Below are 13,927 nucleotides of genomic sequence, written 5' to 3'. Positions count from 1 at the left end.
TTGAGATCAGATGTCCACCTTCCTGTGGTAGGAAATCCAAAGAGCTAATTCAGAACCTAATATAACTACATTAGAGTTCAAACCTTTTTTTCCCATTACATAGTTTCATGGCTTCTTCCACTTAGGCACAGGGAACGTAAGGGCACTGATGCACGTTCCAACCACAGAATATAATATTGGTGATTCTACCTGGATCATTTTGTTGTCTGTGGTTTGCAGCTTATTTCAAGACCTGTTCCACTTAAATGCCAGAGATGAAGAGTGAAGTGTGTCCTTGTTCTACATGACCTCTGTCATTGATGCCAGCCTCTCCTCTATTGACTATTTTAGGAAAGACTTACAGGGATACTCATGAACCTGATACGATAAATTAAAAAAAATAAAATATTTTCAGGCACTTGAATCCTCCTGCCAATACTTGTGGCTTTATTATAATAATCCTATTTTTAAAAAGGTTTTTCTCTCTTGTATTGGTGTTAAAATCCCACACAATAAAACTGGTGAAGCAGTGGAATTTAGGCATTTTATCAGTTCTGAAGGAAACTGGAGGTGCAACTTATTAATACTTATCTTTCAATAGGGCCTCTGTATTTGTAGCAACCGGGGATACTATAGTACTCCTCAGGAGTGGGAGGTCCTGGGTATTCCTCATATCTCATGGTGCACACTCACTCTGATCACTCATTAGAATTAACTCCAGTTCTGATTTTTTTTTCTTTTGCTGAATTAGGTTAGTAGTCTAAGTTTGTCTGTTTTAATTGTATAGTGTAGTTTTAAGTTATTTTGTTCCTTCTGATCAAAGGTATCTCCATTTGTAACTTGATTTCCAACCTATTTTAGGTCTTGTCCCCACCTTTGAGATTATGGATTTTTCTAATTTAGAATAGGCAATAGCTTTGTAGACAAATCCATGATATTCATACTGAAGAGTTATGGTTTCTAGTGTGTCTTGGTAATCACAGTTTTATTTGTACACTTGGAACAAGTGATTGATGCTATGACCATTATTAAGATCTCAGAAGAAGATGAGATACAGCTGTGAATTAGTGACTCTACCAACTAACTGTGTAACATTCCGGCCTGAAGAAGCAGAAAAAGTGCCTGCAGTGTTGTCTACATCATAGTACCTTGGACTGCAAGTTCTTCAGATTTTGGTAACATAATATGGTTTGACTTGATCTGCAACTGGAAGGGAAACCGCTTTAGAAAGCTGTGGTGCTATACCCATAGTAACACTCCTGCCTATCAGAAAGTACTGAACCAGTGCATGGGATGCACTGAGTGTGCAGATTTTTGGATGAGATGTAACCAGATGTCCTAATATCTAGTGGTCATTGAAGGTTCATCACAATTTTTGTAAGAATAGAGATGTTAATGCCAGTGTCCTAACCAAGTTCTACTTGGATAACTACATTTGACCTATTTAAAATTGCCTCTGTAGTTTCAGTCAGATAGGATAGGCATCACTTTCTGTTCTAAATAGTTTTGCTGTTCTGCTAAAGAGCTGCTGCCTTCCACCCCAGAAGTGCACACCTATGAATAGCTGAGGAGTGATTACATACTGTGACAAAGCTCTGTCCTTGCCTCCATGGGTCCCGCATTTCCTGGCGGATTTCGCTAGCCTCGGAGGCTCACTGTGACCCTCCACGTAACCCTTCTCTCTCTAGAGACAAGGGTCACAGTCTACTGAGCCATTTTCATCATAAGCCAGCGAGGGAGGTGAGGAGAAGTTATCCATCCTTGCACAGTCTCTGTTGTCTCCCAGTCTCAGTGATTAATCAGGGGGCAAAGAGGTGGGGGGAGCCTGGGCCCACCCTCTACTCCGGGCTCCAGCCCAGGGACCCTAATAGTATCAGCTATGGTAGCTGACCTTTTAGAAACATAACATTTACAATTCCCTGGGCTACTTCCCCCACAGCAGCCCTCACTTCCTCAGGCTCCACTTCACCCTTACCTCAGGGCCTCCTTCCTTGTGCCCGATATGGTGTGTACTACTCAGCCTCTCCAACAGCACAACTTCCTCCCACAGCTCCTGACATGCACACCCACCTGATTGACTGGGAGGCTTTTAACTAGTTTCAGCCAGCCCCTGATTGGCTTCAGGTGTCCTCATCAACCTAGCCTTCTCCCTGCCTTCTGGAAAGTTCTTAATTGGCCCCAGGTGTCTTAATTGACCTGGAGCAGCTGCCATTTCACTTATCCTGGTACCAGGGATTTGTTTAGCCTAGAACTAATATATCTATCTCCCACTACTTTTCCATAGCCATCTGACCTTGCCCCGTCACAATACCTATACGCAACATGGTCACTTTATATTCAGGAATAATTTATAATTAGTGTAAAACAGGTTAATAAATTAATAGATGTTTTACTAGTCCAAACGATTGCTTATAACTAAGGCTAATTAACAGCTATGGTAGTTTTAAGATCATCTGCAGAAGTTATCTATAACACATTATTCATTTCTGTAACATGCTTATAACATCCATTAATCCATTATAAATACTGTATAAATCTACCCTTTATATGAACGCACAACACTCAGGATATGGGACTTGTCTTCTTGTCTGTTAATTGCTACTACACATAGTGCATTCTATAAATACTATGTAATCAACATTTTAAAGCATTCAGAGATAGAAAGCACAGTATAAATTAAAGATTATTTTTGAAGACCAAAAATGTGAGGTTTTTAGTAGACTTTGAGTAAAACATACTGTCCACATTCAGTTCAAAATATAAACCATGTGATACTTCCCCGCTAGACTGTAGTTTTTCCAAAGAATTTTTGGGTGATGTTTATGCTCAGTTTCCATTAACCTCAGAATACCCAAACATCTTGGCCAGAAGTTTTTTACAGTTTGGAGACACAGGCAATTATACTGACAAATATCTCAATTTATAAACTGACTCATATTGTAGGAATAGGTCAAAAAGATACTTGTTACTAATGGTGGTGCAACTCCAGTTTATTATGCAGTAACTAAGATCAAGGAAGTGCTTGAGACAAAGATACTACTTAATTTTGTACGTGTTATCACAACAAATCTTGTTCAAGTCTGTTCTTGTAAATTATACTAAACAACTCATGCAGCTGGCATTTCAGTTACCCAAAAGTAATTCTTAATGCTTTGTGTAGTGTCTTTGCAATACTGATATATATGGGTACTTCTTCACTGACCAAGATTTAAAAGTTTAATTTAGAATAGGTGTACACAGAATCTGCACGTTAGGAATTAAAAAAGGCACAATCTGTGGCAGAAATAAAGCTGCAACCACATACCTGATGCAAACTCCAAAAGTACACTCTTTCAAGCAAATTACCTTGAAATCAAAGATTAGAGCTTGGATCCAGTTGCTTAGTCTGTCTTCTGCCAGTTATACAATGGCAGCCACTGTGGATAAATACTTCTGAAGAGTTACGAGGCTGAAGTTGGTTCCTTATTACCAGTTTCTTATTTGTGGCGCCAGCTCCTTTTTCATGGTTCCCAGTTCCTTATTGAAAGGCCAAAAAATAATTTAAAAATACATCAATCAATGTAAGATAATTTTTTTTAAATTTCATCCACTTAATTTGATTGAATGTGATAAAAATGTTAATGATTATTTACTAATTAAATAAATAAGGAGCTAAGATTTAACTGACTGTATGTGACCAAATAAGTTTTGGGTCATCCCATTTGATACGTCCTAGTGATCAAACTATTCTGCGAGGAGCTGGAATGTGCCACTTGCCCAACCCGTAGCTTCGTTTCTGTGCAATATGCCACCAAATATTGCACCCCTACTCTACTTCTATTTTGTAAAGCTAGGTTTTGACTGACGGCACAAGACAAAATGTGACAGACTGTTCTGAAGGAGCTGGGACATATAAGTGGCTGACCCAAAACTTTATTGTTGTAGAATATGCTGCCATATTCACACCTCCACTCCACTTCCATATTGTACATAGAGTTTGAATAAGGCAGTAGACTTTCACTGGCTATACATGACAAAATAAGTTTTGGGTCACCCCAACTGACTTGTCCCAACAACTGATGGATAGTTCTGAAGAAGCTGACACAAACCATTCACCAACCTGAAGCTTTGTTCCTGAGCAGCATGTTACCACCCGTTATGCCGCCACCATTTTCTACATTATACATAGAGTTTGAATAAAAAACTGGGTTTTGACTCACTGCATATGACAAAATGTGTCTTGGATTGTGACCGTCAAACTGTTCTGAGTGGTCCATGCCACTCACTGACCAGAAGCTTAGTTCCAGCACAATATACTGTGAGATATGACACCCTACCCCACTTTCATATTGTATGTAGCACTTGAATTAGGAACTGGGATTTGACTGGCTGTACAAGACAAAGTAAGTTTAAGATTGCCCAAAATGGCCATCTCTGTGACTATTCTGCGAGGAGCTGGAACGTGCCACTCGACTGTTCTGAAGGAGCCAGGACATGGTATTCACCAACCCAAAGCTTCCTTCCTGCACACTATGCTGCCAAATGTAATGTCCCCATCTCATTTCCTTTTTTGTAAATGGTGACTGCATACGGAACTGAGTTTTGCCTGTCTGGACATGAGAAAATGTGCCTCTGGTCACCCCTGTGTCCATCAGACTGTTCTGAAAGTGCTGTAATAAGTCACTCCCAGATCAAAAGCTTTGTTCCCATGCAATATGCTGCCAAATATCACAACTCCCACCAGACCCCATCCTGGGCATTGTTAGCACATTGATCCATATGCATTCAAGTTCCTGTAGGTCTGAGTTATCATTAACTCTAAAACAGATAATGGTGTCTAAGGTAGAGAGCCACCACTCTCACACCTTTTACACACATTGTTCTTCCTAAACAGTTTGTAACCAGTCATGTGAATTGTCCCATGTTGTTTCAGCAATGGCAATTATATAAAAACAATCTTTAGCAATGAGAATTTCTAATTCCTCTTATTTGTTATTCAGACTCCTAGCATTGGTATAGAAGCAACTGAAAAATGTCTTCTTTTTGTGTTTTTTTGCCACATCCGTTCAATTAGTACTCATGACATTTTGAGTTTGGTAGCAAATTTGCCTCCTTAACACCCTTCCTAATGCTGGTAGTTTAATGCCCTCTCAACTGCTACAGCTAGTCTCCAACTGAGAAGGTTGTTCCCTTACTTGTGAGATACAGACCATCCCATTTGTACAGCTCCCTCTCCCACTGGAATGTGGCCCAGTGTTCCACAAAAACAGAATCTTCAAGAGCTGTAGAGCTAACAGTTCACCTCCAATATTTTCAGTCTTCTGCTGCTCATTGGGCCAGTAAGGTTCAGGGAAGATTGCTTGGATTTTCCTTTTTTTCCATTGTGTTCAAAGGAGCCTGAGGTCTTCTATATGTATTTCACATGATGCTGTATCATTGGTTCCAATGTGTGTCACTATCAGTGGAGAGTTGCCAATCCTGCCGTTACATCTCATATCTTCACTTCACGAAGACAGCACACTATCCTATTGTCCTTGTGTCCCTTCTCTGTTCATTCATCTTAATATGGAGTCCCTAATTATGACTGTTTGCTTCCTTAGAATGGTTAAAGAATCCTCCCTGGCTGCTGCTTGTTTGAAACCGCAAGGACACCCATCAGTTATGGCTCCTGTAACTTTGTTCCATTCCTCTAGAGATGGGTTCACCTCTGGGAGTGGAATATCCTCAGCTCTTCATGACAAAATGACAAGGGACATATCACTTGGGGGGACCCAATATATATTTTATCAGCCAGTCAAACCCCAGCTCCTTAATCAAACTCCATGTACAATTCAGAAGTGTGGTGGGAATGTGATATTTGGCAGCATATTTCACAGGAACTAAGCTTTGGGTCAGGGAGTGACTTATTGGAGCTCCTTCAGAACAACCTGACAGTCACAGGGATGTATCACCTGGGGTGACCAGAAACATTTTGTCACTTACATTTTGTCAAATCCTAGCTCCTAATTCAAGCAATATGTACAATATAGAAGTGGGATGGGGTGTCATATCTCAGAGTATATTGAGCAGGAACAAAGCTTTGGATCAACGACTGGCATGTCCTGGCTCCTCAGAAAAATCTGAGGTCCTGGGGACGTTCACTTAGGGTGACCAAAGACACATTTAGTCTGAACCGTTCCTTATTCAAGCCCAATGTACAATATGGAAATAGGATAGGTGTATGACATGTGGCAGCATATTGCTCTAGAGCAAAACTTTGGGTCAGTGAGTGGCATGTCCCAGCTCCTTCTGAACAGTTAGCAGTTATGGGGATATGTCACTTGAGGTGACCCAAGACTAATTTTGTCATGTACAGTCATATCAAATCCCAGCTCCTTATTCAAATTCTATGTACAGCATGGAAAAGTGGTGGGAGCGTAACGGATGGCAGTATGCTGCTCAAGTACAAGGCTTTGAGTCGGTTAATGGCATGTGTCAGCTCCTTCAGAACAGTCCATCGGTTGCAGAGATGTATCAGTTGGGGTGACCCAAAACTTATTGGGTCCACCTCCTTCTTCAAACTCAAAGTACAATATGAAATTGGGATGCGGTGTGGTATCTGGCAGCACACTGCACATGAACGAAGCTTCGGGTCAGTGAGTGGTATGTCCCAGCTCCCTCAGAACAGTCTGATGATTGTGGGGCCATGTCACTTAGGGTGACCCAAAATTTATTTTGTCACATACAGTCAATCAAACCCCAGCTCCTTATTTGATTATTTAATTAATAATTAATAATTTACATGTTTATCACATTCAATCTATTAATTTGATGAAATTAAAAAAATCTTATATTGATGTATTTTAAAATAATTTTGGCCTTTGAATAAGGAACTGGGAACTGTTAATAAAGAGCTGGTACCATAAATAAGAAATTGGGGAATAAGATTTGTTGAAGAGTTAAGCATGGCATCCCAGTGACCTAGCATTGCTAAGAGATTCAAAGGTTCTAGGAGTTTGACAACGTTTAGCTAATGGAGTGTGAAAAATACTGTGTAATCGCTTTGAAGGAAAATAAAGCTATAGATAAATATTTTTGCAGGAGCACAGTACTGAGAGTGGTTAAACATATACTATATGACTATGATGGCTACTTTTAAAGTTTACAAAACTAAATAAACATTACAACAGTAACAGGGATCTAAGGTACAAATCCTTGTCTGGGTGTGTTGGGTTACTCTCCCAAACAATCCAAAAATTCCTGTGTACCAGAACACATCGCAAGTATGCAATCAGTGTTATAACATCCAACAGCTTCCCGTGGGCAGCTACTGCAGATGGCTCGGGATGAAAACCTGCGATTCTTTCCCTGCCCTGTCTTGCTTCATTGCAGCACAGTGCCTATGTTTGTGGTTAAAGGAGGCGCCATCCTTACATTTAAAAAATAAAATTAACATACATGGTTAGGTAAGAAGTAGTCCTCATGCTGAATTAGGTATCATGTTACAAGAGCACAGAAACAGTTTAATGGCAGTGCTTCAAGGTCCTTCCTTGCCCTAATCTCGTCCCCAAGTCCAGTCAATTAAATCTACATGACAGGTGACTTTTTACACTTAGCTTACGCACATTTTTGCTGAATAGTGGTCACTGAGTCGGGATACATTTTGCTATAAGATGTTCAGGCCCAGATTCCGGGATCTCAGCTAAACCACTGTACATCTTGAGTAACTCCAGTGAAGTAATTGATTTAACAGAGAACAGATCTCCGTACACAAACAAGCATGAGGCATATATTTGGATGATTTTAGATATGTGCTCTGCAGCATAGCAACAGCATTGCCAAGCTTGGGAAAAGCAACTGTCATTCTCTGGTGTTTCCATCTGGGCAGCATGCCAGGAACCTGTTTGAACTCCTGTACATTTCACAATGCCAAGAAATGCTCAAATATCTTAAATCCTCCTCTGGAACAAATTCTTTGTTTTCTATAAACTATGACTCAGTTTTAATTACATTATTAAAAATTAGATCAATTTGTAAGGATTGTGCAATTCCAAAATTAAGTGTAATGGGTCAATTCCATTCTGTACATTTGATTACTCTGCAGAACTAAGCCAAAAGCTAATATGTTTTTATGCCAACTTTCCTACACCCTCCCATAAAACCTGAGACCCATGTTCTGAGAATCCCCTTATTCATAAAAAAGACAATGGGGTGGGGGGAGGGAAACGGACACAAACAGGTACTTATCAACTGTAACAAAAAGATATAGCCAGCAATTGCCAATTGTGAAATCAGTTACTTTAGGCTGCAGTTGTTTGACTCTGCCAGATTTAAAGTGCAAGCCTCAGAAAGGCATGCTGGGAATAGTTTTCCTATATGAAAGTTATTATGCAGTGGGAAAAATTAGCACAGACTCGGAAGTCATCAAGGAGAGTGCTCCTGGCAAAAGGACTGTTATGCCTGTCACAACTCCGTAACTCTAAATATGAATTATTTTTTAATCTGGTGTATAACCATCTGTACACTGTATCCTCCAAACTGCACGCCAGCATTCAGCAATAAATTCACACAACTGTGTAAAGATATATGTAGGATTTTTGGTTTTATGAATTATACTCAAACGATCTTGAACTAACAAATCAAACCACAGAGGTTACAGCAGCTTAAACAGTGTACATTGAGATTTATTAGAACAAGCACTAATAGCAGCAGTGTACAGAGTGATGAAGAGACAATGAACTGAATGCACTGAACAATAATAATTATACAATTGCACTTCTTCAGAGATCTATCAGAAAATGCTTTTCAGTAAACAGTTTCCCAAATCTAGCATTGTTTGGATTTGCCTCTGAGGAAAAATAAAAACAAAAAATACACCTTTTTTTGTGTGGTAAGGCATTAGCAACATTCATTGGCAGGCTAAACAAGTCATCTATACATGCATTATCCAATTACATTGCAACAGGTAAAAGAGCATCATGTTTCCTCAAAAAATTAGAACTTACATCTGTGTTTTCTAACAGAATATGCAGGTAAATCAGGCTCAGCCTGAAGGAAGTAGATGGTACCTTTTGTTACATTTTAGAGCACAATGTAAACTACAGAACAGCCAAGTTCACTTTCATTTCCTAACAAAAGGTGTAAGACCTCTCTTCAGATGGGTCTGATGATAAGGATACAGGGCATACTATATACCTCACCACTTTGAAATTCTTCATTTCAGACTTAAATGCCCTCAGTTATAGAATCCCCCTCCTGACCTCCAGAGGAAATTGAACAACAGAGGTTTCTTTTGCAGTCCAGGTAACTTATTGAACCTCTAGGACTTTGTGAGCTTCTGTTATTTATTGCAGCAGATGTGGAGAGCCTAACAGGGTCTGCATAAGGGATTTTTGCACCAGCATGCCTACACCAGGTAGCTATACCAGTGCCAACCCCCAACATAGATATACTCCACGAGCGTAAGGCAGAGAACTTACACCACCCCCTTACTTTAGGGTCTGTTGTCTCTTACAGCTCTTTCCCTGGCTTCAGTCTTTGAAGTCAGCCAGAAAGAGCCGTATATACCGCAAAAGCAACTATATATGCTAGAGTCTAAAAGAAGAGAGGGCAGGCACTTTCTCTAGTTTATAAGGTGTTCCTTGACTGAAGTGAGGAACATGCCTCTCAATGAGATTTGAAATAAGCCACCCCCATGTTAGCAACTCAAAAATATTATTGGAAAATGCTAAGCGGAGTCTCCTTGTTTCACCGCCATGCAGCACTAGTAACCACTCTGAGGTAGTGGGGTCCTCGGGAAAAGTTGGTGAGGGTAGAAATAGGGATTGTACATGGTTTTATAGTCAGGCTTGGAAAGGTGAGATCTGAACTGATAAAGTCAATAATTTATCTAATTTTCCAAAAACTTCCTCCAAAAGAAAATTCTTTCTTAATTGAAATTTACAGTGAGAGAAAGTTAAATGTTTCCTAAAGCATCGCGAGTTCCAGAGTGATTTTCATAAATGCAACACAGCATCAAAGGTGAGAGGACAGCACAAGAGTCTGATACTGCAAAGAGTAACCCCTGCTGCACTTCATACATCTGAGTAGATCCTTTGACTTCAATGAGACTACTTATGTGTATAAAATAAAGCGCACATAGCTGTTTGCACAACTGGAGAGTAAATATCCACTTTAGGTCCCAAACCTGAAAGCTGACTCATGCAGGTAAATACATCCACTGCCATGGAATCTCACTGAAGTCAATAGGGCTCCCAACAGGGCCAGAGATCCAGCTGCACAAAACAAACCGCAGGCTCAAGGTTTTAGCTATATCAAAGGTGGCACAAGAGAAGACACATGCAAGGGGTTACTTTTTTCAGTGCATGAGGATTAAAAATGAAGTATTGTGAAGCTTATGATTACCTTATTTTGAACTGTTAGCAATGTCAATGTTGTGTCCCTACATTTTGAAGAACAATATTTACTGAAAAAATGTAAGGCCCAATCCTGAACAGACTTACGTACATGCTTAACTAAACACTGTGAGTAGTCCCATTGATTTCAATGTATAAAGTTGAGCATGTGCGTAATCTGGTTCAGATGGCCCCAGAGACGACAACACCAACCGCTGCTGGAGCGGCCCCCCCGACAGCCACACCAGCCACTGCTTGGGCAGCCCCTGGAGCATCCGCAGTCCATGCCCCACTCAGCCATCCCTGGCAGCTGGCTGGAGCAGCCACGGTCCGCTGGTCCCGGCAGCAGTCCCTGGGCGGCCGACTGGAGCAGCCATGATCCCCAGCAGCTGGTGCTGCTAGCCCCAGGCACCTCCCCTCCAAGATTTAGTCACAGGTATTTTTAGTATAAGTCATGGACAGGTCAAGGGCCATGAATTTTTGTTTATTGCCCATGACCTGTCCATGACTTTTACTAAAAATACCCATGACTAAATTGTAGCCTTAATGATCAGACAGAATACCACATAGTTCAGATTGCACATTAGGACTTCCTCTATTTCCTTATCTGGGAGAATGAAACCACTCTTTGCCCACATTGCAAATACACAATTGGCTAAATCCTGTTTCATGTCTTTTTTATTATTATTGTAAAAAGAATAAAGAGTTCCCCCTATAATAAAAGTACATCATCCGGAGATGATTTTACCTACTCCTCTATCTAGTTTTTCATGCTGGAAATGATCAATGGAAAACAAAGGAACACTGTTAACTTAATCACATTCTGGATGAAACTTGTTCATCTACTGCTGTAAGTAATACCTCCATTAATTATAATAAAAGATTAAAGAAAAATATCCTCTTTTTCCCCACTTAATATGAGATTGATAGCACTGTGTAAAGTCAGTTTCACGGTCTCCACTTTTTAGTCAGTTTCTCCTGGTTTTTGATTGGGTCTGTCACAGACTAAATGGAAGCCCAAACATTTTTAAAAACAGGAGGATATGATCATAAAACCTCAAAAACTGTCAGAGGCACAGAGGCAGATGAAGCACTCACAACTGCCTTTAACTCCCTTTTTTGAAACTCACTACATTTCATATCAAAATTGTCCTTTTAAGGATGATTACATAAAGTAGTTCTGCAGCTTGGTGAAATACACAGGAAGATATACATTATATTAGGGCTAACGTCTATTGAAACCTGCTTTTCGTTCTCTGTTTTAAAGAGTAAGAGATGTGTTCGTTTTGTAAGTTGATCCCTTACAATACAGTACATAATTAAAAAAAAAATCAAACAGCATTAAATAGGTCATTTGCTTGAATTTACTGAAATGCCTGTATTCTTACAAATGTAACATGCCTGTGTACAACATTCATTAAAAAGGCACAATTCCTGTTTTGAAGTGGCACAATAGACATTCTCAAGTATAATTAAAACCTTCATTAGGACAAGTTAGCTACATGCTTTTCTGTAAAAAAGCTTCCCAGAATTCACTATCCATAGAGCATATTTAAGATATGGCACATATTGACATTTGTATACTAAAATGCCCACGTATACAAACAGAACTGAACACAGTTGTTCTTAAGGCATTAGACACCTTTCTGGAATTACTTCACAGTGAATCTACCAGGTGCCAAAACCTCTGACAATTTATATTACTTTTCAGTTAAGTAGCCAGTCTGGTCTGAATAATTTAGTGAAACTACTCACCTAGGAATAATATTAACTACAGAAGATTCACAATCTTCCATGCCACAAATTACAGGGTATTAGCAGGTTTCAGAGTAGTAGCCGTGTTAGTCTGTATTCACAAAAAGAAAAGGAGTACTTGTGGCACCTTAGAGACTAACAAATTTATTTGAGCATAAGCTTTCGTGAGCTACAGCTCACTTCATCGGATGTATTAGCAGATCACAGAGTTTCTGCACCTGTCTGGATCAATAGGAAACAAGGCGAGCCCTGGAAACACAGTGATGGGTGAAGGAAAAGTTTTTGTAAAGAGCCAGTTGAAAGTGGAGAAAATTTTGTGTCAGTTAATGAATCTCTCTTCACTCCTGCTCCTCTGTGCTGCCCCGCACATACTCCAGAACTATCCTTCCACAGATACAGTGATTATTTTTGAAACATGAACATTTTTAAAGACTGAATGAACTTTTGCAGAGCCCCTGCATTTTCAGATGAATGCACATGTGTCTTAAAAGCACGTCCCTCTACTTCATCTCCTGCCCCCAGGGGACTTGGCATCAGGGGACTTGGCATCATTGTAGCCAGGCTATGTTAAACTTTGCTTTAAATTATTTTTGCCTCTGAGGCACTCTAAGACTGATTGGAATCAAAGTTGTTTTCAAACAAACTCAGAAAGCATTCTCCCTTTGGGTGGACACCCAAGAGTGTTCATTGTGGTTGCCAAACAAACGCAGTGAGTGGTTTTAAAGTGTCTCTGCAAGGGAAGAGGAGGAGGAGTGGAAACCCAGAGACAAAGAGATTAATAACTTCATACCTTTTGTAAAGAGACTAAAGCCCTTCTTCACTCACACATGCACCCATATATGGAGGCTACTACCAAGCCATGAAAGACTGATGAGCCTTCACAGCTGACACCAGCAGAAATCCCACGCATTCCGTTTTCCATATCAGGTGGTGGCAGTAAAGCTAATTCCATCCATAAACACATCTATGTCTCCTGTCTGATCCAGAGTAGGGGAAAAGTAGCACAGTGACCAGGCTCAGCAAAGCAGTAGGTGAAATTACTTTATGCTACATAAACATACAAAAAAAGGTGAACGAATAAATCAGCAGCAACTATTTCCCTGATCACCACTATTTCACCAGTGTTATAATATATGCACAAGGGAATTAATCCAAGTATTGCACAGCTGTGACACTATTTCATGACAGACAACAGGAAAACACTTAATATTATTTTTTCAGCACTACTAGTTCAACAGCAAGATGAGAAAATAAGACAAACTGAATTTAATCTATTTTCTTTAGTGGCCATTCATAGATAAAGAAAATGGATTTATACTGTAGCTTTATGAGACAACAAATTTCTAAGATATCTGGTACATTTTTTTTTTTTTTTTTTTTGCAAACAGTGGGACCTTTCCATAATTATTTCTGATCTTTCCTGTCATACTAGCGTGAACGTGCACACACACACCCCTTGTCTATGTATCCTAGGGAGGTTTTATGTAAAGTTTGCTACCATCAGTGCAGTTCCACCATTGGAAGCAATGGTGGGAACCCTAATGTAAACAAAGCTACTACTGCAGCTGCTGCTCTTTTAAACAAAATAACATTTACAAATGTTCTGAGCAGGGTTACAAAATATAGTTCTTAAAAACCAGGGGCCATGGAAACCTTGCCTACATGTGTACTTCCACCATTGCTATCAACTGGAACTGCGCTGGCAACACCAATGGTGGGAATCTTCCCCTGACACACCCCACACACCCCCAAAAAACACCAAACCAAACCAAACCAACAAAAACCAAACCCATTATGGACACATCTGTCTGTCTCCCAAATGCAGGGAACTTCTGAGGGTA

Source organism: Dermochelys coriacea, chromosome 11 (genome assembly GCF_009764565.3).
Source record: "Dermochelys coriacea isolate rDerCor1 chromosome 11, rDerCor1.pri.v4, whole genome shotgun sequence".
Classification (NCBI taxonomy): Eukaryota; Metazoa; Chordata; order Testudines; family Dermochelyidae; genus Dermochelys; species Dermochelys coriacea.
Note: the sequence above shows the minus strand (reverse complement) of the source record.